The sequence below is a fragment of the Myotis brandtii genome, unplaced genomic scaffold (genome assembly GCF_000412655.1).
Source record: "Myotis brandtii unplaced genomic scaffold, ASM41265v1 scaffold115, whole genome shotgun sequence".
NCBI classification, from domain to species: Eukaryota; Metazoa; Chordata; class Mammalia; order Chiroptera; family Vespertilionidae; genus Myotis; species Myotis brandtii.
Genome location: NW_005353967.1, coordinates 2,879,500 through 2,907,072, shown reverse-complemented (window position 1 = coordinate 2,907,072; position 27,573 = coordinate 2,879,500).

Below are 27,573 nucleotides of genomic sequence, written 5' to 3'. Positions count from 1 at the left end.
GTCAAGGGCATGTACCTGGGTTGCGGGCACATCCCCAGTAGGAGATGTGCAGGAGGCGGCTGATCGATGTTTCTCTCTCATCGATGTTTCTAACTCTCTATCTCTCTCCCTTCCTCTCTGCAGAAAATCAATAAAAATATATATAAAAAAATATTAAAAAAAAAAGAAGGGAGATAAAAGAAGAAGAATGAATGGATTTATTTATATACTAGAGGCCTGGTGCATGAAATTCGTGCATGGTAGGGGGGGGTGGCCTCAGCCCAACCTGCACCCTCTCCAATCTGGGAGCCCTCAGGGGATGTCCTAATGATGTCTTAAGCCCGCTCCCCATGGTTCTCTGCTCTCTGTGGGGCCTGCCTGCTCCATACCATGGCAACAGCCAAGCGGGCCCGGCTGGGTGCTGCCTGCAAGCTGCGCTTGCCTGCTCGTGGGTCACCCCGGCGATGGCCAAGGGCTTCCAGCTGCCTGGCTGCCGGCCGCCATCTTGGCTGACAGTTAATTTGCATAAGGATATGCTGATTAGCCAATGGGAAGGGTAGCGGTCATACACCAATTACCATGTTTCTCTTTTATTAGTGTAGATATGAAACAATTAAGCCTGAAGATAATCAGTAATGAGTGGTTAGATGTCATTTACCTGTTTCTGTTTCAATTTGTTTTCTTGGAAGAAACTTGTAAACATGAACTACATATAAATCCCCTTTCTCAAAATTGTGTGCAACTCTTTTCCTGGACATTTAAAAGAGAAGACAAGCTTTCCAGTAGAATATGCGTGTATGACTTTGGAAAGTTTAGAGCAGAATCATAAAAATGAACACACTGCATTTGCTGCACACAAGCTTTTGGCCCAGTTTGTACAACCTGGGGTTTCCATGCATCCTCTTCTCCTGCCATTCAGCTCTGCAGGCTGGCTGGAGGGAAAGGAATCTTACTTGTTCTCCCAAAACAGATAAAAGATCTCTGCCATATGCCAAGATTTAAACCTCCCAGACCAAGCTAGGGACTCAAATCAATCCATCTGGAAAATGCAATAGAACTAACAATCTCAATCAGCATGTGGTGGTCTGGGGGAGTTTTTGCCTTGCTCAATATATTGGTTTTGACAAAAACATGGAGCATCTGCTGGGGAAGGCATCTTGTCATCTTGCTGCTCACCTCCACTGCCCTGCTCCTGACCTGGACCAGGTGTGTCTGTTAGCACTTCGCCCAGCTCTTACTTTGGGAAGGACAGTGGCATGTGGCTACAAGTTGGCTGTAATTGAGGACACTGTCTACAGTGTCCTGGTTTCCAGCACCCACAGGAGGTGGAGACTCATCTGGGCTTCAGAGGGCAGCTTAGCATCTTCACCTCTGTTCTGTTTTTCCCAGCATCCTCTGCATAGTGCCCAGCCTGGTTCATGGAAGCACGTCCTTTACAGATGCTTTTCCATGAAAAGAAATGCTCAGTGTGATTTTTGCTTTACAAAACGTTTGATGGTCTCTCCCCACTCTTCCCTTGTGCCAATTCAGATTCCTAATTAATGGTGGTGCTTCTGGGTAGGTGTGTTTGGGTATTTTGTTTGTTTTGTTTTGTTTTTTCATTTCTTACCCTTAACTAGCAAATTGTAATCAGACCACTGAATCAAATTGTGCCTTTTTCATGATAAGTATGATTGTCATACATGAAAATCATGCTTTATTCTTCTATAGAACAGATATTTAAGGTTCTGTAATTGTCAGTGCATTTTACATTAAGTTATGGTTTGGTCTTGTCTGCACTGAATCTCATTGCATCAGTTGCATCCCCACTATGATTTTTTTAAAATATATTTTATTGATTTTTTACAGAGAGGAAGGGAGAGGGATAGAGAGTTAGAAACATCGATCAGCTGCCTCTTGCACGCCCCCTACTGGGGATGTGCCCACAACCAAGGTACATGCCCCTGACCAGAATCGAACCTGGGACCCTTTCAATCTGCAGGCCAACGCTCCATCCACTGAGCCAAACCGGTCAGGGCCCCACTATGATTTTTTTCTGTTATTAAAAACCTGTTTGCTTATGTCTGGAAATTGGTTAGGTAACCCAATGAATATATTTATTTAATTTGTAAAGGTCTCTTCTAGCATCTTATTGACGTGTGTGAAGAGAATGCCCTCTTTCTCATTCTCCAGCCCCATTTGTGTTGTCCTTCACTTAATTGGTTTCTGCGTTTGGTATTGTCACCAAGATTGTGCTGTTATGGGTGTTAGCCATGCATTCCTCCTAGCACCTCTCCTCTGGGAAGGATGACTCCCAAAGTGCCATTGCAAAATTTCTCCCAGGGAATCTTCTATTCTGTGTAAACATTCCAGGTCCGGGACAAACTCTCCTTTCCCACACGCACACACACAACACAGCACAGCATCATTTCTCTAAATCTCAGCCTCCTCAAGAAAGAAGGATGCGATTTATTAAGTGCAGGACTCATCCATTTTTTAAATTGCTCTAACCCACTAACTAAAAGTTTGTTGAATAATGACTCCAAACAAAACAAAGCAGTTAGCTTTTGAAATTATTTCCCAAACTTATCTTTCTGGGGAATACATTTCAAAATATTTCTAAATAATCTTTTCCAACTCAAACACAATTTCTTAGATTAATGCAATTAATCCCTACATGAAAAGTTAAACATTTTGAATATATAATAACTGGTTTGTGGTTTGGAAAAAGAAAAGTGGAGAAAAAGTTAAGACTGCTAAATTTTAGTCTGTGCTTTACTGGAAGCCAGCACTCATTCATTCTCACTCATTTATTCAACAGCTCTTTTGCGCTAAACCAGCGGTTCTCAACCTGTGGGTCTCGACCCCTTTGGGGGTCGAACAACCCTTTCACAGGGGTCGCCTAAGACCATTGGAAAACACATATATAATTACATATTGTTTTGTGATTAATCACTATGCTTTAATTATGTTCAATTTGTAACAATGAAAATACATCCTGCATATCAGATATTTACATTACGATTCATAACAGTAGCACTTTCACAGGGGTCGCCTAAGACCATCGGAAAACACATATATAATTACATATTGTTTTTGTGATTAATCACTATGCTTTAATTATGTTCAATTTGTAACAATGAAAATACATCCTGCATATCAGATATTTACATTACCATTCATAACAGTAGCAAAATTACAGTTATGAAGTAGCAATGAAAATAATTTTATGGTTGGGGTCACCACAACATGAGGAACTGTATTAAAGGGTCGCAGCATTAGGAAGGTTGAGAACCACTGCTCTAAGCCATCAACAGATAAAAATTTCTAAACTAGGTGCTACCAAACATTCATTTTGCATTAAAGATTTTTTTTTGAGTACAATGAATGGACACTCAATTATGCTAAGGGGACATAAAGAGAGGTTATGATCATATCAGGTATCAGCTACAGGATCTATTATTGTTCTGTTTGAATCACGTGGCTGCACATATTCAGTCCTTTGCTACGCTGTGCTGCCCTGAGTTTCTTTCTGAGTGATTTCCTGAGCATACGTTCCCATGTGATGCTCACGGCGTCTTCCAGGGCCTGGCTGTGGCCTCTGCAGCCTCAGGAACCCTGTGCTCTTCATTCCAGAAAGTGCCCTCCATGCAGGAACAGCCATGATTTAGACAAAAGGCCAGTAACAGCACCTGAAAATGGAGTCTGAGCTCCTTGCTTGAGTGATGTTTCCAAGGTACCAGTGGCATTTGCATCCCATGATCCTCATTGTGGACATTTCCAGACGCCATGATAAGGAATGTCCCCATGAATCCCCCACCCATGGTGGTGCCTCACTAAGACCCCGTTGTAGGGGAAACGGGTGTTTCATCCTTGCACTGAGGGCAGGAGCAGTGCCTCCCAGAGACATGTCCATGCTGCCTGTCTCGCTGGCCAGCAGAACACAGAAGGAATCAATGCATATTGATGAATGGATGAATTAATGAATGGACACAACTATGCTGTCTTGAAAACGATAGGATTTTCTACCACCCCTTCTCTCAGCCTTTACAATGGTTTTCTAAAGACAGTTAAAAACTCAAATTCTCACATTCACCAAATTTTAATCATATAGTCTAACTCTGGCCATTTTAGTGGAACATGCAGACAGACACAGAACACGAATGAGGACAAAGGTGATGTTGAGGACAAGTACACAAGTATTGAGGGAAACCAGTTACTGTGATGGCTATTCAGCATCCCCTCTCACCCACCATGGACCCCTCCTCTATCCAGCTCTGCCCATCTCTATGCCCTGGTGGTGACATCCTTGGACTAGACTGCCTCAGAGTCTGGCTTGAGATTAGATCAGCCAGGAAATCCCTAAGAAATGTGGGGCGAGGAATAGAGAAAGATCCAAGCACTTTTTTCTCTACTCTCCCCCTGCTCTGGCCACATTGTTCTGTCCCTTCCATAGCTCTGTCTATCATTAAAATGGAGTGATGGCTGAGATCAGTTCCTATTGTGGCTCCTCCCTAAGGGCCTCCAGGGTAGGTGCGATTGTCTTTGCCCCGTGGTGGCAAACTGTGGCTCGCGAGCCACATGCGGCTCTTTGGCCCCTTGAGTGAGGCTCTTCCTAAGCCTTAGGAGTACCCTAATTAAGTTAATAACAATGTACCTACCTATATAGTTTAAGTTTAAAAAAGTTGGCTCTCAAAAGAAATTTCAATCGTTGTACTGTTGATATTTGGCTCTGTTGACTAATGAGTTTGCCGACCACTGCCCTAGCCCATCTCCACAGTCCACTTACTAGGGGTCCAGATGGACACAGACCCCTATCTCTCCCTCATATCCAAATGAATTCAAGATTTGCTTATGAAAATTTAGACCTCATAAGCACTAAAATAAAATATAAAATAAACTGATGAACAAAATAGATCCAGAGATGTAGAAACATGAACAGACTGATGAATCTCAGAGGGAAGGCAAGGGTAGGTGGGTAGAAAGAGATGAACCAAAGAACTTATATGCATATATACATAGCCCATGGCCACAGACAATAGTGTGGTGAAGGCCTAGGGTAGGGGGAGAGGGTGGGCTAGAAGCGGTCAGTGGGGGAAAATAGGGTACATCTGTATAACTTTCAATAGCAAAAATAAATGACACATATATGAAACTCTTTGAGGATTTCAGGCATCAAGAAGGCTCTCTGATGCTAGAACTGGAAACTGTAAAAGAACACAAGAGAACTATATTCAAAATTTTCTGTACTCTGGAAACACCTTATATGGCAAATATAATAGCCTGTAGCAGACACATTTGGCTTTTACCCAGTATCTGGGGCCCACACCTCATGATTCTGGATTCCTAACAGAACCTGGTTGTGTTCATGAATTCATTCAGCCAGAGTTTCTGGGAAAGTGACTCACCCCAGCCCTGGCCAATTGGAGCATCCCCCAGCACCCTGATCTGTGGCCCTGGCCAGTGCTTTGTGTGACAGGGTCATGCACTCAGCCCATGGCAGCTGTTGGGAAGTCAGACCTCTCCTCGCCCTCAAAATTAGGTTTCTCTTTCTCCTTTTTCTCAAAATGAAGGCCATTCATTCATTTACCACTCACTCATTTATTGATTCCATCTCAACTACTTCGAATACTACCAATAAAGCCTTCAGTGTCTGCATCCAGGAGACATTTACTTATAACTGTGTGAGAGCAGACTTAACTTGAGACAAAGAGCTTCTCCACTAACGGAAATCAATCCTTTACAAGGAAAGCAGCCTGAAACATCAGTGAAAGCCCCCAGCATCTCTCTTGACTGTGGTCATCTGGGCCGGGGGCTGCTTGAAATTATTTCACAAGATCAAAATATAAAGAAAGCAGAAAAAGAAAGCAACAGGCAGCTCAGATTCTGGGGAACTCTGTGATATCTGTTTAATATGATAAGAAGAAAGTGGCAGAAGAGAGATGTTTTCTATTATTTATTAGCATCCCTCAGGCAGTGGAATCAAAGCTCCAGCTTCCTTAACAAGAGCAGATGTGTTGGAAGCGAACTTTCTGACCCACAGAAATGGATGTGGCCACTTGACTGCCAAACAAGTTTTTGCCTGTGGTCGGTATGGAGACTTTGCTTTTCCTGTCTTGGTGGAAACACACAGTTCCTTACAGTGCAGATTGTCCCTAGCTTTCAAGCAATAGAAACAAATAAAACTAAACAAAACAAAAACCCGAGTGCCCTGTTGACGCCAAACGATGCCATCCTGGACCCCCCCAAGCAATAGAAACAAATAAAACTAAACAAAACAAAAAGTGCCCTGTTGATGCCAGACGATGCCATCCTGGATCCCGGGAGAGGATGAAACTGCCAAACACACCTGGCTCCTGCAGGAAAACATGGGGTTTCTTTAGATCAGAATTTCAGTCCCACCCTTATACTCACCTTGTCTTGCCCTTCTTCAGGTTTACTTCTGAGGGTTGGGCCCTCATCACCACCTCCCCTTCTTTCTGGTCACTGCCCGATGGTCACCAAAAGCTTTAGCTCATTCTGGACTTACCCAAACTCCTGCTTTCAGTCTAGGCAACTTGAAAGCTGTGGCATCATGCATGGACAAATAGTTAAAAAGAATTTATATTTAGCACACAACTTTTTCAAAAGCCATAAATAATTCAAATAGATATATTCTCATACATTATGGATATGTGTGTGTTCTCTACAACATAATTATTACTCATTTATCTTTGTTATTAACATGTGTAGATATTCTAATGTACATTTTAGACTCTTTCATCTATCAAAGAGTTGATATTTGTAGCATTCAGCTAATGTCTACTGTTTTGCTTGTCTCTTTTTTGGAATAGAATCCCCCCCTTTTTTGGCAAACTGATCCCAGCTTCCATGTGGTTCCACTGGAGACAGAGAAAGGCAGAACACAGCAGGCTGGTGAAGAGTTTGGGCTCTGGAATAAACCCTATAAGGTGATAGTATTGTTATTCTCATGAAATAGGTGATGAAATTGAGACATGAAGAGGTTATATAACTCTCCTTATGTTAGGCAGGTTTTACTATATTGGCAAAAAATGAATACAGACCCTGCTTCTCCCAGTTTTTAGCTATCAGGATCTATTCAAACCATACCTCTCCATGCTCATTCAGAGAGAAAAGTGGGGGGTGGGGAGCTTTACTTCTTTATGATGCTGAATCATTTCCCCAGGGTTGTCATAACAAATTAAGACAAAATTGGTGTCAGCATCAAGGTGTCAGCAGGGCCACACTCCCTGCGAAGGCTCCAGGGGAGGATCTATTCCATGCTGCTTCTATTTCCAGCAGCTCCGGGAAATCCTTGACATTTCTGGGCTTGTCTACATCACCCAAATCTCTGCCATATTCATCCATCTTCTCTGCCTCTCTGTGTGTCCTCTCCTATCATTATAAGAACGCGTCATTGGATTTAGGGCCCATCCTAAATTCAGAATGATCTCATCACAAGATCCTTAACTTATTTACATCTGTGAAGACCCTATTTCCAGTAAGGTCATATTCTGAGGTTCCAGGTGGGCATATATTCTGGGAAAACACTATTCAACCCACTCTAAATGCTCACAGCTAAAAGATAGACTTCACTCTACTTGTCCCATCACACCAAACTCAAGTGCAGCAACATGCCACTTCCTTAAACCCATGCCCCCACTTATTTGGGGGCCCTTCTCTGACCCACTTTGTTGCACATTCACTCCCACACTTGTTGAATGTGATCACCAGTGGAGGAGAGGAAGAGGGAGGGAAGAGCTGGTTTGGGGTGGGAGGTAATGGGAGCCTTTTCAGGCATGTTGCATCAAAACATCTCTCAGGCACATAAATGGAAATTGCCAGTATACAGGCACATTGGCTGTCTGGAGCTCAGGGGAAAATGGGGCTGGTGATAATTTGGGGAGTCACTAGTATATAATAGTATTTAAAGCAAAGGTATTGGACAAGAGCACTTCGGAATGAGGATAGATAAGAAAACAGTTTAAGAACTGAGCCATGGGGCTGAAAGAAGAGGAAGATTAAGTAAATAGTCTGAAAGAAAACACAGGGCAGAGGGCCAGAATCTTATTAATGGAAAGTTGAAGCTTTTGCTCTAGTGGAAAGCAAAGAACTATAGATGAAAGGGATATGCAAGATCCAAGGGGTTTATGTTTTATCTTTGTTTTTCTTAGGAATGACATTGAGCACAGTATGACTTTTGGCTGATAGGAATGAGTCAGGGCAAGAGGAGATATTGATGCAGAAGAGAGAAAGTATTATTAGGAGCTCAAACTTAGCAGTTAGGACCCACACAAGTGGAATTACAGGGAAGATGAAATGGGTACTTAAGTCCACAGGCTGACAAGTACTAAGATGGAGAGACAAATAAAAAGACTTAATGGATAAGAAAGAATGCATTGGTGAAAGAGGAGAACAACAACATACCCAAACAATGAATATGCACTATCCATAAGTACCTGCAGTTTTTTCAGGTACAAGTGTTTCTCCAGAAGGCATTCATCCTACATAATTGTCTTTACAATGCAAAGCCAAGACCCTGCTTCTTTGGATAAGCACCACACATTATGACATAGACAGGCAGCCACTAGTTTGCGAATGTGTGACTCATGCAACAGGAAGTAGCCCAAGAATGAGCACACTTGTGACTGGATGGCTCTAATGGCCCTTCTGTTATGACACCCAGGGAAGATTCTGGTGGCTGGGTGCAAGACTACCAGCAATGTTCATGCGAACTATGTATTTAGCAGTTGTTTACAGCTTTTATGTTTCAGGAAGATATGTGTCCCATGGCAGAGAATGTAATTACTAACTGTCTTATAATGAGTTTCCTTGAATCTTTATTTCTTCTGGAACTAATATTCTTCTGTTTCTGGCTAGATAAGATGCATTCTCAGAAGACCGGGAGTGGAAAATGGCCCATCCACTCCCCAGCTCCGTGCCCCTGCATGTGTCCCTTCACCTCTCTTAGCTCTGTTTGTTCCTCTATAAATAGGTGCAATCGCACCTGCCTCTTGAAGTTGTCATTTAGATTAAGTGAGACAGCATGTTTGAAAACACCTGATGGAGTGCAAAAAAATATAGGAGTTGCCGAATAAGGAAAATCTTTGTTTCTTAAAAGAGCTATCAAAGCTGGAGCAGGCTGGGTACCTGTGTTGTTCATACCAGCCACTCCAGAATTATTCCCAAGAACATTCACACAACAGTTAATTTTTTAGCACAGTCTTTTTTTCTTGTGCGTGTCTTGTAACTTCATAATTCAACACTCTGATGATCATCACATCACTCATACACATATTATGTCTGAGTATTTGGATTTTGAATGGCATTAAGTTCCCCCAGATATTAGCTGGAAAGCTGATTCTCTTTATTTTAGGTTTTTAATATAAAAAAACTGATTTGATGTCAGCCTTTAGGCCTTTACATTCTAATAAAAATGCACCAAGGAGGAATATGAATTTGGCATAGTACTATTTGGTTTGGTTAGTTGATATTTACCTCTTCACCCAGAAGGATTTCTCAGCCCAGCACAGGCAGCATACAGAACTAGGAATCTGTGTTTGTTACTGGAACCCATGAAAGGTGTGTGGGAGTGGCAGAAAGCAGTGGTCAGGAACCTGGGTCCTAGAAACCCTAGGAGAGGATTGAATTCCCAGTTCTTCCATTTGCTCTATTCTGTCATGTTCCAACATGAGACAGAAGGTACATTGGAAATTGGGGCATTTAAAGAGTATTTGTTACCCAGGGATTATTTACAAAGGTTCAGTGCAGGAGAACCACAAGGCAGGAAACCAGGGCTGGCAGCAAAAAGAGTGATAGCAAAGTCGAGACTGAAAAGGTGAGAGGAAAGGGCAGGAACCAGGCCAAAGGAGGCAAATCCTGTAGATTTGGTTTCTTGAGAGAAACTGGCCCAAAGGGACCTCCCAGAAAAGATATCAGGAGAATATCTTACTTCCTGCTGAAGCTTTCTATTGGGCAACCCCAAATGGAAGCCGAGGACAGAGAACAGGGAACAGTGAGGACTCCGGGTAGCAAATGGAAGGGACCAGCACACTCCCTGTGCGAAAGTACTAATTCCCAGCCTGCACTCCCTGGCCATAAAATTAGAATGGTGATAATGTCTGTCTTATAGGGTTAAGGTAACATTACATAAAATATAGACCTTAGCACATAAAAATACATCATTAAATACTTCTTGATGATGTCTTCATCTACCTCCTCAAAGAAAGAAGATGATGCTATTGATGCAATGTTATAGGACAAGACTTGAAAAGCCAGGTGATGAAGCAGGAAAAGAGATATTATTCTTGTAAGTTACTCCCTGATCATGTCTCACATTCTTTACTCTGACTCTAGACTTCTTAAATGTAGCAACAGCAAAATGAAGCCTCTAGGACAGTGATGGCGAACCTATGACACGCGTGTCAGAGGTGACACGCGAACTCATTTTTTTGGTTGATTTTTCTTTGTTAAATGGCATTTAAATATATAAAATAAATATCAAAAATATAAGTCCTTGTTTTACTATGGTTGCAAATATCAAAAAATTTCTATATGTGACATGGCACCAGAGTTAAGTTAGGGTTTTTCAAAATGCTGACACGCCGAGCTCAAAGGGTTCGCCATCACTGCTCTAGGAACTGAAACAAATAAGGGGAAATGTGGAGATGAATGTTGGCAGGCAGAGGAAGCAGTGTGTCCAAGGCTCAAAGTAGGAGACACACGGGGGTTTCTGTACTGCAAGTATTTCCAGAATGCTGGCAATGGTGAGGGAGGCTGGTGAAAGGTAAGGCTAGCAAGAAAGGCAGCAGTGAGGTTGGGAAGTGTCCTGGATGCCATGCATGGAATTGGAGTTCTGTCTTATAGGAAATAGAAATCTTTGCATTACTTTAAGCAGGAGAATTTTTTAAATGTAATCAATAATATTAAGAATGAAATGGGAGATATCACTATAGATCCTGCAGCCATTAACAAGATAATCAGGAAATATTATAAACAATTTTATGCTCATAAATTTAACAACTTAGAAGAAATGAACCAATTGCTCAAAACTATAAATGACTAAAATGCAAACAAGATGAAATAGATCATCTAAAATGCCCTATTAAACACATTTAAACTTCCAGCAACTTCTAGGGCCTCATCCTCCCCTGCATTCATCTGATGAATGGGGACAGTGAACAGGTGAAGAAGGCACACCCACATTGAATGCCTGAAGCTGGATAATTTACATGTCACTTTGTCTCACATCCCACTAGTAATGATTAATCATATGGTCCTACTTATATGCAAGACCTGGAAATTAGAGTTTACTTGTAGACCTAGAAAGAGGAGAACATGGATGCTGGTAGTGCACAGGGAGAGCCCTAAGGAGTGTCTTCTCCCAATATTTGAAAGCTAATTAATACTATATAATCATAGCCATCATCATCATCATCATCATCATTTTCATTGTCATCACCATCACCATTATCATTACCATCATCATTGTCATTATTGTTTTCTTCCCCTTCTCCTTCTTCTTCTTCTTCTTCATCACAATCATCACCACCATTAACATCATTGCAGCCAATTGGCAATAACTAGGTATGTGGCCTGTATTGGGTTGAATAGTATCCCTTCAAAATTCATGTCTTCCTGGAATTTGTGCATATGACCTTATTTAGAAGTAGGGTCTTGTCTTACGTACAATTTTGGTGAAAATAAACAAGATAAAGAATAATTTTCTCCATTTTGCTTGCATTATATGGTAGTTCTACTTTTAGTATTTTAAAGAATCTCTATGCTGATTTCCATAAAGACTGCACCATTTTACATTCTAACCAACAGTATACAAGGGTTTTAATTTCTCTACATCCTCATCAATATTGTTTATTTAATAATAGCTATCATAACATGTATGAGGTAATATCTCATTGTGATTTTGATTTACACTTCCCTAATGTTTAGTACTGATGAGCATCTTTTCATATACCTGATGGTTTGTTATATGTCTTATTTGGAGGATGTTTATTCAAGTCCTTTGCCCATTTTAAATAAAAATCAGGTTTTGTTTGCTTGGTTTTTGCTATTGACTTGTAGGAGTTCCTTGTGTGTTTTGAATGTTAATTCTTTTCATGTGTGGTTTTTAAATAAGTTCTCCCATTATGTGGGTATGTAGGTTGCTTTTTTACTCTGCTGATGGTTTTCCTTTGCTGTCTAGAAGCTTTTAGTTTGATGTAGTTGCACTTATTAATTTTGCTTTTGTTGTTTGTGCTTTTTGTGTCACACCCAAAAAATCAATACCAAGCCCAATGTCATGAAGCTTTTCTCCTTTATTTTCTTCTAAGAATTTTACAGTTTCAGGTCTTGCATTTAAATCTTTAATCCATTTGAATTGATTGTTTTGTATAATGTAAAATAAGAATCCAATTTTATTCTTTTACATGTGGATATCCAGTTTTCCCAGCACAATTTTTTTAAGAGACTATCCTTGCCTCACTGTGTATTCTTTCACCATTGTTGAAAATCAGTTGACTATATATGTGTGGGTTTTTTCTGGGCTCTCTATTCTGTTCCATTGGCCTTCTGGATATAAACCCCCCAAAATCGAAATCAAGATCTCAAAGAGATATTCACACTTTCATGTTCATTGCAGCACTATTCGCAGCCAAGATATGGAAACAACTTAAGTGTCCATTATTCTTTCACCATTGTTGAAAATCAGTTGACCATATATGTGTGGGTTTTTCTGGGCTCTCTATTCTGTTCCATTGGCCTTCTGGATATAAACCCAAAAAAATTGAAATCAAGATCTCAAAGAGATATCCATACTTTCATGTTCATTGCAGCACTATTCGCAGTAGCCAAGATATGGAAACAACTTAAGTGTCCATTACAGATAAATGAAAAGAAAATGTGGTATATACATATAATGGGATTATTGGGCCCTATAAAAAGAAGTTCTGTTATTTGTGACAACATGGATGAGCCTGAGGGATATTATGCTAAGTGAAATAAGCTAGTAACAGGACAAATACTGCACGATCTCACTTATGTGAGATATATAAAGTAGTCAAACTTACAAAGCAGAGACTATAACAGTTACCAGGGGTTGGGAAATGGGAAGCTGTTCAATTGATGTAGTTTCAGTTACACAAAATGAGTAAATTCTAGATCTGCTGTACAACAAAGTACCTAAAGTTAACAACAAGATATTGTGCACTTAAAACATTTGTTAAGAGAGTAGATTTTATGTTAAGTGTTACCACAAAAAAAATAGGTAGAACACAAGAAAAATTTTGGAGGTGATGGATATGTCTATTGTCACTTAGGCTTTTATATATATAGATAAAAAATACCAAGTGTTGGCAAGGATGTGGAGAAAAGGGAACCCTTATGCACTGTTGGTGGGAATGTAAATTGGTACAAACACTATGGAAACAGTGTGGCAATTCCTCAAAAAAATTAAAAATAGAACTACCATATGATCCACCAGTTCTGCTTCTGAGTATTTATCCAAAGAAATCCAAAACACTAATTCAAAAAAATATGTGCATCCTTATGTTCATTGAGTATTATTTGCAATAGCCAAGATATGGAAACAACTTAAGTGTCCATTAACAGATAAATGAAAAGAAAATGTGGTATATACATATAATGGGATTATTGGGCCCTATAAAAAGAAGTTCTGTTATTTGTGACAACATGGATGAGCCTGAGGGATGTTATGCTAAGTGAAATAAGCTAGTAACAGGACAAATACTGCACGATCTCACTTATGTGAGATATATAAAGTAGTCAAACTTACAAAGCAGAGACTATAACAGTTACCAGGGGTTGGGAAGTGGGAAGCTGTTCAACTGATGTAGTTTCAGTTACACAAAATGAGTAAGTTCTAGATCTGCTGTACAACAAAGCACCTAAAGTTAGCAACAAGATATTGTGCACTTAAAACATTTGTTAAGAGAGTAGACTTTATGTTAAGTGTTACCACAAAAAAAATAGGTAGAACACAAGAAAAATTTTGGAGGTGATGGATATGTCTATTACTTTGATTTGTGTGATGATAACAAGGATATTTGTATATGTCCAAACTCATGAAAATGTGTATTGTGTACGTTAAATACGTGCAGCTTATTGTATATCAGTTGCACCTCAATAAAGCTGTTAACTATTTTTTTTGGCTTGGAGTCCTACAATTTCAACCTATAGCAGGGATAGGATCCGAGGGTAATTGTAGATGTATCAATGGGAGGGAGAGGTCATTGAAATCAAGTTAAGATGAGGTCATAGTGGATTAAAGTAGGCCCTAACTCAATGACTTATTTCTCTATAAGAAACTTGGACACACAAACACACACTGACAACACAATGTGAAGACTCAGGCAGAGACTGGAGCTTTGCTGCCATAGTAAAGAACGCCAAGGATCACCAGTAAACACCAGAAGCTGAAGAGGCAAGGAAGAATAGTCTTCCCTAGAGCTTCGGAGGCTCTTCCCCATTGACTCCTGAATTTTGGATTTCCACCCTTCAGAACTTGAGACAATAGCTTTCTATTGTGTTACTGTGTATAGCAACCACCGGAAACTAATCCATGACTTATAGGAATTCAATAGGCTTGGATGGGCCACATGCATGAAAGAGCTTTACTAGTTACCACCAACATTACCCTTCTGTTGCACTCTTGGGGCTACCCTAGCAATCTTGTCACCTCCTTCTTCCTGAACTCACTGTTGTTCACCAAAATTCCCCTTCACGTTCACAGGTGCACATCTGTGTAGCTTGGGTGTGTGTTCTAGAGTTCAGACTAGTGATCGTAGGAGATGTAGCTCGTCCCCATGGAGACAAGAGCATCACAAGGGTGTCATGGAAACTGCAGAGCCAAAAATTAAACATGAATCACAGGCTTGTCATACACAGGACATGCGACCAGGCATGCACACACACATGCTCACCCACCTCCACCAGTTGTCACATAGAGTTCAACTGCATTACATAGGACATGGCCATCATGTGGGTGAACATCCCCCTGAGCCAGGTTCAGCAAGCATGTCACGGGCTGGTGACCTGGCCCAAGGGCTACTACAGTCAACAGGTTGTCTGCAACTTTGGGCTTTGGAAGTACTGGGTCCATATTGTGCCCACCTAATTCACACCTTGCTGCAGCAAACTATTTTGAATTGATGGTGAGTATAAAGGCTTCTATGATTGCAATCCATATTTCATTTCCTGCCATAAAATAATAACTTGAGAAATGCAGAGGAATACACCATTAACAATTTAACATTCACTTTCAATAAATAGGAAGCATTTTACAGGGAACTGCAGCCTATTATGGAGATCATAATTTGTGCTCTGTGCCAGAAAAATGTATTCTCAATTTCACTGCACCCTCTGCCCAGCTACAAAACCCGAAACTCCCTTTGCATTATAGATTCTCATTATGATAGATTAGCAAATCTAGTGTAAAAACTCCTGTTGAACACAGCTTGCACCGTTTTAAATGAAGATGCCAAAACATGTCAGCCTTTCTTGCAGTGATGGCAGAATTGAAATTGCCCCTCATTTATATGAGACAACTATAAATGCTGAAATACAGATTACCATACATTCAAAATGGTCCTGCCTGTGCACTTCCCCTGATAATTTATGCTTTCTGCAGTCCCCTGTGCAGCACGCCTCTTCTTCTGAACTTTTCAGAAAATACCAGTATTTGAATCTTGAAATTAAATTGCATCAAAGCAACACCACAAATCCTGCCCCGTTAAGATCTTTTCCTGTGCACTTATGACTTGCATTTATGATCATCTGCACCCATCTGTCATCTAATCTGGAATTCAGATCTAATAAGACATAAGGTTTCCATGGTACAAAGGCAGCAATCTTGTTCATCTTATGGGTAAAGAGTAATAAAAAGATGTCAGGTAATGTAAATACCATGATTTCAATGAATTAGAATTAGAGGTGAGGAATGATTCAGCTCTTTATTTTGCTGGTTAAAGAAAGGGCTTTTTTCTTACATCCAAGTAAGAAGTGACATTCAGATACCAGATAGTCACCCACAGGGGGTGGCGGGGGGGGAGTAAATTAAAACTTTAAATGTATCATTGCACCTACAAAGAAATTCCCAGATCAAGTCACACTCTATGTGAATGAGGAATCTCAAGCAGATATGACTTTCTTTCCTATATTCCAGAGCATGCTTTGTGAAATAAAATAAAAAATATATCTAAAAAACAACAACAATGAATTCCCTAATAAAAATATAATTATTTCACGTTTCTTCACAGCTTAGAGGTAAATGGGATAGAGTGAGAGAAAATGGGAGACATTTCATTTATTTAATTCCCAACACAATAAACACAGTACTTCTGTACCTTGATATTATAGTGGAAATACTATGTAATTTGTTGAATTCCCTTAAAAATGTGGAATTGAGCATAAGGTACTTTTTTACATTTTTGCTGTCTTCATGAATTGTCATCCTGTGCACTTACTTCCTATCAAGGTTGCAAGTGTGAAGTATTTCCCAGTGGGATACAAAGGGCAGGGATAGAAAGCAAAAAATGACTCTGGCCTCAAACTTAGGAGGGTCTGGGCCAATGGGACAAACCAGCAGAGGAAGTCAGGATAACTTCATAGTTTAAAGATGACCTTGAATTTGGCTCTGCCTGCTTGAATCTGTGCTTTCCTCTTGTCCATACTGTAAATCAAAATGGCAGGACTCCAAGCAAACTTTACAAAGGGTACTTAGGTTTGTCCATGTTCACCAAAATTCTGTTAATTCAAGGCTCGGTGAGGATGGTGGTATGTTCACCTCAGTCTATGGGTAATAGCTAAAAAGCCTGACGAGGGGCTCTCAAACCCCATCACCCAAATCTATCAGCTGCTATGTCATGGGGAGCAGCAGTGTTCTATGTGATTATAAAAGCAGAAGAGCCACTGACAAGAGAAGATTACAGGCAGGAGAGTTTTAGCTGACACTAGGAAGAACTTCTCCAAACTCAGAGCTGCTGACCAGACCATGGGCTGTTGAGGGATGAATTCTATTCTTTGACTTCAGAAGAGTGGAGTGGAGCCTGCGCAATGGAGGTCCCATGTTTGGAGTGAGGGTGGGGGAGAGCGAAGTTCTGCATGTTGGCAAGTACTGTGGGGGTTGTTAGAATCCCAAGATGTCCTGAATTGGAAATTGGATGCACCAAGAAATGGAGCAAGAATAAGCACTGGCACCACGTGGAGCCTCTTGGGTGACGAAAAGAGACTTGACTCCCACTTTTGGCTCCATCCGACTTGTGTCATCACCACAGAGACTTCTCAACGCTAAAGCAGGCCATTCCGGAAGATGATCATTGAAATCGGCCAGGTGGCTTAAAGAATGCTGGGTAGCTGAGCTGGAATGCCCTGGGCTGAGTCAGAACAGGATGAATAGCACATGAGGCACGCTGAAAATAACGTCAGCCTTGGAGTTACCCAAACGAGAGCGGGAATCTCACTGTACGTGAGACCTTGGGAAAGTCACTTAACCACTTTGAGCCTCCCTTCCTCATGTGTGAGTGAGGATGAAACTTTCCCCCAGACTTAGTGTAAAAATGAAGTATCCCTGGCACACATGAAGCACTCAATAATAGCCTTTATAATAAGGTTAATTGAGAATGCCACATATTGGATGTAATTGAAATCTTTGCAAAGGAAAAGCTTCCTAAGCACTTCCTGTGTGTCCCTTGGTTTATCATTAGCTGCTCACACCAGTCGCAGGAGAAACCATTCAATACCCACGAGAAAAGACGTCCCAGATGCACACCCCTCTTAGAGTTTGAAGTTTCACAGTAATCTCTCTCTAAAATCCTGCTGACCAGCAGAACCCAAGAACACTTGAGCACTCTGTCATGATCCGACCGGAGCACGCAGCCAGCATTCTCATTTTTCCCAGCAGCCTCACAAGAAGATGAAAAGGCTGGCTTCCCAGTTCAGTCCTCACCTATATGTACATCCATCTTACACAATTAGTCAAAGCCTTGGTCAGCTGTTTGCAAAGAGCCACCAATTTGCAGCTACACGTTAGTAAAGCAGATGACTCTCCAGTAATCTTTAAGTGTCCCTTGTATTTTTTGCTCAGTTGCATTCCTTTTCTCTGTATATTATATTTTTTAATTGATAAACTTTGTTTTTAAGAGCATTTTTAGGTTCACAGAAAAATTGTGTGGAAAGTACAGAGATTTCCCATATACCCCTGCCCTCACATATGCATAGCATTTCCCACCATCAACATCCTGACAGGGTACATTTATTACAATAATGAAGTTACAATAACTCATCATTATCACCCAGAGGTCATAGTTTACATTAGGGTTCACTCATGATATTGTACCTTTCATGGGTTTGGAAAACTATATAATGGCATGTAAAAATGTGTAATGACATGTAATTACATGTCATATAGTGTAGTTTCCCTGTCCTAAAAACCCTCTGTGCTCAGCCTATTCATCTCTCCCTGCACCAAACACCTGGAAACCACTGTCTCCATAAATTTGCCTTTTCCTGGATGTCATGTAGATGGAATTACACAGTATGCAGTCCTTTTGGACTGGCTTCTCTCAGTAACATGGGCATTGACGTTTCCTCCCTATTTTCATGGCTTGGTAGCCTATGTCTTTTTAGTGCTGAGTAATATTCCATTGTCTGGATAGACCACAGTTTATCTATCACCTACCGAAGGACACCATGGTTGCTTCCAACTTTTCACAATTATGAATAAAATTGCTATAAATGTTTGTGTGCAGGTTTTTGTGTAAACATAAATTTTCAAATTCTTTGGGTGTATACCAAGGACCTCAACTGCTAGAGTGTAGGATAAGAGTATGTTTAGTTTTGTAAAAAACTGCCAATCTTCCAAAGTGGCTGCACTATTTCGCATCCCCACCAGCAAAGAATGAGTGCTCCTGTTGCTCCACCCCTTCTCAGCATTTGGTGTTGTCAGTGTTCTAGGTTTGGGGTATCTAATAGGATATCTCATTGTGTTTTCAGTTTACATTTCCCTGATAATATAGGATGTGGAGCATCTTTTCACATGCTTGTTAGCCATCTGTGTATCTTCTTTGGTGAGGTCCAAGTCTTTTGTACATTTTAAAATCAAGATGTTAATTTTCTTACTTTTGAATTTTAAGAGTTCTTTGTTTATTTTGAAAACCAGTTATCAGCTGTGTCTTCTGCAAGTATTTTCTCCCAGTGTGTGGCTTGTCATCTCATTTTCTTCATGGTTTCTTTCACAGAACAGAAGTTTTAACATTTTTTAGACCTCTCCTTCACGCAATACTGGCCCACTGGAAATTTTAAAATATGGCTTTGGTTTTCTACCTCCTGTAGTCTTGACCAACTGAGAGCTAGCTTTGACTGTGACATTCACTGTCAAAGCTAGATGGCCCTGAGACTGGCTATGCCCCTGTGACCTGCAGAGATGAAGAGTAAGAATGGCCCCTGCTGGTATCCTGCTGACACCAGCCCACATTCATCTGGATTTGGAGGATTCAGAGTGCTGATGGGAATGCAGGCTCCAGGTATTGGACCACATCAGACTGAGAGGAAAAACAATAATGTGTATTACTAGCACAGAACCTCAGTGATTATGCCTGTCCTCTAAATGACAGCACTGATTAAATAGTAATTAATTCCTCAACAGACTGAGTTAAATAATCTAGTAAGCTGCAGGTAACACACTTACAATAGTTATTTAATATTTAATGAAATACTTTTGTACGTACCAATATGGCAAGTCTTCCCTCTATCTTGAAGCAGCCCCATTATTATGGAATGAGTTTCCAACAAGGATCCAAGTAAGGATCCGATGATCGATTCATGGTCCCCTTGTAGGACTAAATCATTAGGGGGAAATGAGTCCTGTTTCTCACCCTCTGGCTCAGACTGCAATATGCACCAGCCCAGGCCTGCCAACCAGCAATGAGACCAAGCACACCTGATGGGCTTCTGGGCAACCAAGACCTGAGTGACCAGAAGAGGAGGAAAGGGACCAAAACCAGAGCACTGTTGTTTCTATAGAAATCTGACCACCAGGTGAACATAAGCCTCTGAAGAGGACACAGCTCAGGCCCAGTTGAACTGGTAAAAGGGAAGAAAGAAAAGGTGAGTACCAGAAAGAGATGTTATCTTTAGCAACCATCTCTCTAGCTCCTGGGAACTCAGACTTCTGGGGTCAGCTCCTGGGGAAAAGTGCCCAAGACAACATTCAGGTTTTACTTGAAGTTGCCTGTGCCTGTACCCATTTCTTCTTTTGTGGAACTCTCCGAAGGATGAGTGCCTCAGAGGGCAGACATCTGTGTCATAGACAGAGCATCTCAGGTTGGCTCATCCAATTGTGTCTCACAGGAAGGTAGAAGCATGTTATGAGACCAGGGGCTCCAAGGCTACTCAGAAGACTATTAATTACACATTGACTGTCTCAGGTTTTAATCCCATTTCCTTGTGACCCAGTATTATTAAACAAATGGACTGGACAAGGTGATATTACGGTAACATTACCTGTTAATAAAGATATCCCTATATTCCTTCTACTTCCATGGGAAAATTGGACATTAATGAAGTCAAAACTCAACTGTGAGGAGTGTTCACACTTCCCAGGGAATTTTCTAGAGTTTGATACTTTAGCTTCCCTGTTTTAGCCTTAAGACAAACAAGCTTCCCTTTTCCACCCCCAGCAGTGTAATGCTGACCGTGAATAATAAAACCCATTGACAATGCAGTTTCTAACCTCACGGTCTTATCATGAATATTTACTATCTGGCTGGGAGCTGGCACTGGGCTGCCTGCCTCTCTGCTTCTCTCCCTGCAGCAGCCTAAGCCATTGTTAGGAGAGTGTTGCCATGGCAACAGAGGGCCGCAGAATGCAAAGAAACCGACAGTCACCCACACAGAATGTACTATATCTGTGGGCTAATTAAAAGGTTCTGTGCTCAGGGATCACCTTGTAAACGAGAAATGTCAGTCGGAAACCCATGGCCACAAACAGCACCTCCCAGAAGCCCCAGGAACTCCCAGCCACACTCCAGGTGCTGGTTGTTCCTGAGCCCAGTCTGCTGCTCACTGGGTGAGGCAGTCACAGAACATCCTAACTCATTGGCCAGGCCATCTTATTAAATGGACTGAATCTATTTTTTGCTCGTAGGCACATAAAGCAGTGAACTGGAGTGATTGATTACAAGGAAGCTGCTTTCCTCAGATCCTGATTTAGATCTGATGTCATTTGTAATTAAAATTGCTTTCCAAAGCCTATTGGCTGAAAGATGGTGAGGGTGTGGGTGGGGAGGGGCATTGGGAAATTTAAGGCTAGCTTTCAGGGTCTAGAAATATGGTAGAATACTGTCAGTCTAAATAAGACTGAGCTGGGACAAGCACTTTCCTTGGACCTTAATCGGTAGATGTCATATTATAGTATTTTTTCTGGGACAGCTGGACTCTTAAGTATCTCTAATATAGCAAGTAACTTCAAGAACATAGGGTCAGGATCTTGTCCCAAAATGGCATAGCTGCTCATTGGCCAATCGGTTCTCCATTATCCAGCTCCAACAGAACCCTGCAGCCATCCCCTACACTACACCTCATATGGTATGCTCACCTCCAAATAAATAGCTCCACGACCAATGTAGAGGAGCCTGGATTCCCACACTGAAGCTGAACTCTGGCCCTTTATTAATCCACAGATGTTATGCAAAAACAGAAAGTGAAGTTCCCAGAGAAACCAAGGTAGCCACAAGGAGGGACTAGATTTCATACAAGAGTTCAACACTCACAAAGCAAATCCCATAGACACAGGAAGCAGCAGCTTCTGAATTCCAAAAACTTCACTGTGACCTGCCTTGGGCTCCCAAAAGACTGATCCATGAACTCCTAGTCCACCCACTGATGTTGTCACCCTGGTATTGGAATCTCCCTGCGACGTCCCGGATCAAAATAGTCCCACATCTGAAGTCATCTGGGGAGTGCTTGGCGGAGCTAAGATTCCCAGAGACAGACTCATCCATTGTTCCTCTTCTTCCCAATGGCCAAGGCTTCTTTTTTGGGAAATTAAATAGACACAAGCTGGGGTCTAGATTTGGACTTGTCCATACACCCAGTCACCCTGGCCTCTGTGTGGCCTGTAGCAAGTTCTCTCCTATTTCTACACGCCTGTTTCATCATCTTATGAAGCAAAAACAGCAGTACTTCCTTCATAAAGTTACTGTGATAATTAAATAAGGTAATCTGTGTAGAGGCTTGGAAAGATGCTTACAATGTTTACAATAAGTCCTCAGTAAACACTGATTTGCATTATGGTTTGAATTGTGTCTCCCAAAAAGGTATATTGAAGTCCCAACCTCCAGTACCTCAAAATGTAACCTTATTTGGAAATGGCCTCTTTACAGAGGGAATGAAACTAAGATGAAATCATTAGGGTGGGCCCCAAACCAGTAAGACTGGTATCCTTATATAAAGGGGAATTTGGACAAAGAGGCAGACATATTTAGAGGAAAGACACACCATGTGAAAATGGAAGAATGGTGATGCAGCTACAAGCCAAGGAGTGCCAGAGATTGCCAGCAGACCACCAGAAACCATAAAGAGGCAAGGAAGATTCTCCTACAGGCTTCAGAAGGTCATGGCCATGCTGAAATCTTGATTTCGGACTTTTAGCCTCCGGACCAATGAGATAATAAGTTTCTGTTTGTATAAGCCACCCAGTTTGTTATGGAAGCTTTAGGAACGAATACAGTGTGATCATCAGAGTGCATGTTAATAGGTTCTCACCTTCAAATGCAGTGCCTTTACAAAGAAGTTTCTCATTAACCAGTCACATACATTGTGTTCGGTCCTGGGCAGGCAGAACTGCTCTGCTCCACAAGCTCATGCAGGGACCCAGAGTCTTTCCATCTTGAGGCTTCACCAGCTGCAATCCAGTCAGTGGGGAAAGGAGTCACTCTGGGGCATGTGATATTGGAACTTAGGAGTTCAGGATTAGGTTCGGGAATAACTTCCACCCACTTCCCATCAGCACTAAGTGACATGTGACACCAGTGCTTCCTGTTGTAACTTTTCTATTGTTATTACCACGTGTACCGATTAATAATGCGGATTTTGTCATCAAAGAAAACACAGTAATTTCAAGAGAAACATCAAAAGTGCTTTATTCAAAGTAATGTCCATTGCTAGCTACACATTTCCCCCATCTTTCAGGTAATTTGTGGATACCATCCCAATAGAACTTTTCTTGTTTTGAGGCAAACCATTCAGAGACCCAATTTTCCACTTCTTCATACATTTTGAAGTGCTGTTCAGAAAGTGCATGTGCCATCAATCGGAACAAGTGGTAATCTGAAGGAGCAAGGTCTGGTGAATATAGCGGGTGGGTTAATACTTCCCAGGCAAGATCTTTTAACATGTCTTTAACTGGTTTTGAAGTGTGTGATGGTGTGTTATCATGAAGCAGAATTACTTTGCCGTGTTTTCTGGCCCATTCTGGTCATTTTAAGATCAAAGTGTGGTTCAAATTGATTATTTGTTGTTGGTAGTGATCAATATTAATGGTTTCACCTGGTTTTAGAAGCTCATAATACACCACACCTTCCTGATCCCACCAAACGCAGAGCATTGTCTTCTTTCCGAAGCGATTTGGCCTTGCAGTCCATGTTGATGGTTGACCTGGATCAAACCATGATTTTGTGCATTTTGGATTCTCAAAATAAATCCACTTTTCATAGGCAATCACAATTCAATACAAAAAAGACTTTTTTTCGTGCCATTGAAGCAACATTTTACTGATGACTTTTCGGTTTTCCATTTGTCTTTCATTCAGTTGATGCAGCACCCATTTTCCTTCCTTAAAATCTTTCCCATTACTTGTAAATGATCGAAAATTGTTTGCAGAGCAACATTTAATCTTTCTGCAAGTTGTTTTTGAGTTTGACACACATCTTCATCCAATAATGCTTGTAATTGTTGGTCTTCAAACTTTTTCGGTTGACCTGGACGTTCTTTGCCTTTCACATCAAAATCACCACTTTTATTTTTTTATTTTTATTTTTTTATTTCTTTTCTTTATTGATTAGGGTATTATATATGTGTCTTTATTCCCCCCCCATGGTCCCCCCACCCCCCATTCATGCCCTCAAGCCCCTGGTGTCTGTGTCCATTGGTTAGGCTTATATGCATGCATACAAGTCTTTTGGTTGATCTCTCCCTCTTACCCCTACCCTCCCCTACCTTCCCTCTGAGGTTTGACGGTCTGATCAATGCTTCTCTGTCTCTGGATCAGTTTTTGTTCATCAGTTTATGCTGTTCATTATTTTCCACAAATGAGTGAGATCATGTGATGATATTTATCTTTATCTTTTAAAACATTTAAACCAGCATTCATAAGTATCTTGAGATGGAGCATGTTCACCATAAGCTTCCCGAAGTATATGATAACTTTCAGCAGCACTTATCTTAAAAATAAAGTAATAAATTAAAACTTACCGCAAATGCTCTTTTTTTGGCAAGAAATTCAATATTTTTCAGTGAAAAAATATCTTCAGAAAAATTGACATATGAAGTTTTAAAGCTTGCTGTCAATACAACAAAATAGCATACATATCAAATCGCATATATATGAACATGTGTATAACTCCATCTATTGAAAAAAATCTGCATTATTAACTGACACACCTGATATTTAGTGAATAAGAAAGCAATGCAGGATTAGTTCATGTTAAAACCAAGAACACAGACATGTACGACGCAATGATTAAGGTTGGACAGAATCAGCCCATTCAGAGCAAGGGGTCTCCCTAAAGTAGCTGAGCAGAATGTCCCAGGAGACTTGCTGGGAATGCTCACAACTGAGCAGGCCATGCATTGCACCTCGGGCTCTTTATTAAGAATTAGGCCTCCCAGGGACCAGTTTAATTGCTGTCTGCAGCCTCTGGCAGCTAAATTGTCATTTCTTTAGCTGCTGCAAGGATTGGGTCATCTCTCTGTCTAGCAGGTATATTAATATCTATTTTTTACTCACAACTGAGAGATAAATAGGCAAGGAATTCATGATTGATGTAAACCTTTTTGTTAAAAATAGCCATTCATCATGGACTGCCTTAGAAATTACAGACAAACCATGCACCATCTGAAATAATTTGAAATGTAAAGATGCAGTGGTTTATCAATTAATTTAAACTCCAGTGGACATTCTGTATGTACAGGGACTTTTGGGTTTGCTCTAAAGGATTGAATTTAGACTACTCCACAAATGATTTCCCAGATCTGATTTATATATACTCACAGAGCTGAGACTTTGCGAAGTTTCCTTGGCAGAGTGAAGGAATATATTAAAATCTGGCCTCCTTATGTGTTTCCCAGAAGAAATCAGCAGTCAGTTTCTTCTACCATAAAATTAATCCAGAAAGTAAATGAACATAATGTAAAAAAAAATCATTCTGTTGGGACAGTCAGGTACTTTAATGACAACAATACCTAACAAGGCTTTGGCCCTGTTATTCTGAGGCTCTTTGAAAAAATATGTCAAATCTTATCGAATTGATTTTGAAACAGACCATAAAAGATTTCCAGGAAGCCCTTGAGGGAATCAAAATTAAGATTTATAGCAATGGAAATAAATTTGATTTCTAAAACGACTTTTGGTAACATTGTGTTAATGACCTTTAGGGAAATTCTTCCCGGGAGGAATTCGGTCACAGAGTATTTAATCAGCAAAGCAATGTTGAAGTAGGGAACTTACAAATTAAAGATCACACCATTGGTTTCAAATCGATGAGGTAAGATTACAGGGGAAAAGCTCCCCAAATATAAAGCAGAAATCAAGACTGATTTGGTTTATGTTGCCTAGCTTCCTGGTGATCTAAATACCACAAGACCTTATTCCAAAAATGGTATAGATTAATTAGTGGTCAGAGAAATTAGTTAGATGATTCCACAGAAGGAGGAGGAAAAGGAGAAAGAAAGGGAAAAAGAGGAGTGGAAGGGGAAGGAGTGAAATGCCTGAATGTTTCCCCAAAAAGTGGTTATAAACAGTCCAATGACTTGGAATTGGGTTTAGATCAAAACTAGAAACTGGCAGAAATACCCCATCTTATCCTGATTTGTATGTTAACAATCCTCAACCTGGATGCTGCACAGGGCCCTGGACATCTGGGCCAAGAGCAAAGCTAGTGACTCACTCTCCCCTTCTTCAGTGGCCTTGGGCTGCTGGACACCCACATGGCAGACCCAAAGAGAGAGGGGGGCTCCACCCAGAGGCAATCAGAGAACACCTAGCCCAGAGATCCATGACTGCAGACTCCTCGGGTCCTGGAGGGACCAGTGCCTAACCTTGATACCTGCACTTAAGGTTTGCCCCAGACGCCCTGTACCAGCCACACCTAAGCAATGGGGCACCCTACCCTGGCCACCTTATAGGCTGTATGTGCCAGTCTCATGGCTGTCATTTCATTTCTTAATAGGAGAGAGATATGGAATTTGGGCTCATCCCTCCTGGAAAGGTTACAGAACTGGAAACTGTCAACCATTTTTGGGGAACAAATACATTCTAATACATTTTTGTTTAATGTACAACAAGCCCAGCCTGGCTCCCTGGGAAAGGGTCAAGGCAGCCGGGCCTCTGGGAAGGTTACATCACAACATGAGAGAAATCTAACATCCAGGAACCCAACCATTAAAACTTGGCCAACAGCTGACCAGGGAGGTAACAGGCTGCTCCTGCCATCTCTATATCTCAGTTGTCCTGACAGCTAAGACATCTCTTACAGAAAATATGGGTTGCAAGTGACTACATTTGTACCCAGCACAGAAAATCCCTTGATCCAGAAAGGAGATCAAGGCTGAACATGCACAGTAAGTTCCTTGAAAACAGAAGAGAAACAGCTTAGGGAACATTCTGGCTACCTCCATGAATTTTCCCCAGAGCCTCCCTCCCCCTCATGGATCCTGAGGCTAAAATCCAGAGGTCTCTGGACAGAATCAAACAGATTGTCAAGACAATATGAGTAGGTGAGTGGGTGGTCCATAGAATATTTCTTGAGATAATGTCAAAAAGGCTCCTTGGCAAAGCCGGTGGCCATGGCAGCCAACAAGCAGCACGTTAAAAGCATGAAAAGAAAGTCATTTGGACTGCATCTTAACCAGCTCCAGAATTTTCAAAGCTCAAACAGCTCCTTTAACAGCTGAATAAGGAGGCAGGGCCATGGCACAGAGCAAGCAGTTTCCATTCCCTCTTGTGCTGATGATAAAGACAAGACCAGTCCTCTCCTCATTCTTACCCCTCCCTCTCAGATGCTATAAAAGGCAAAGGACGGAGGAACTAACAGGCTTAAAGGAAACATTTGAGTCTCCTTTGCAGTCATTTCAACCTCAGTTTAAATGAATAATCCGGTGTGTGTGCAGTCAGGAAGAAGAGAGAGAGAAATAGAACCTGCGACCCAGTGTTCTCTCCCTGTCCCAAAGGTGGCTTCAGCTCCTATGTACCAATGTTTGGCACCCTCTCCTTCCCTCAGATGCCTTCTATGTCCTAAGCTTCCCAAGGACTCTATCTTTCATCCTTAGCAACAGAGTCCAGTAGCTAACCCTCTCCTTGACATCTCCACTTGAGGGAGAGAGGGG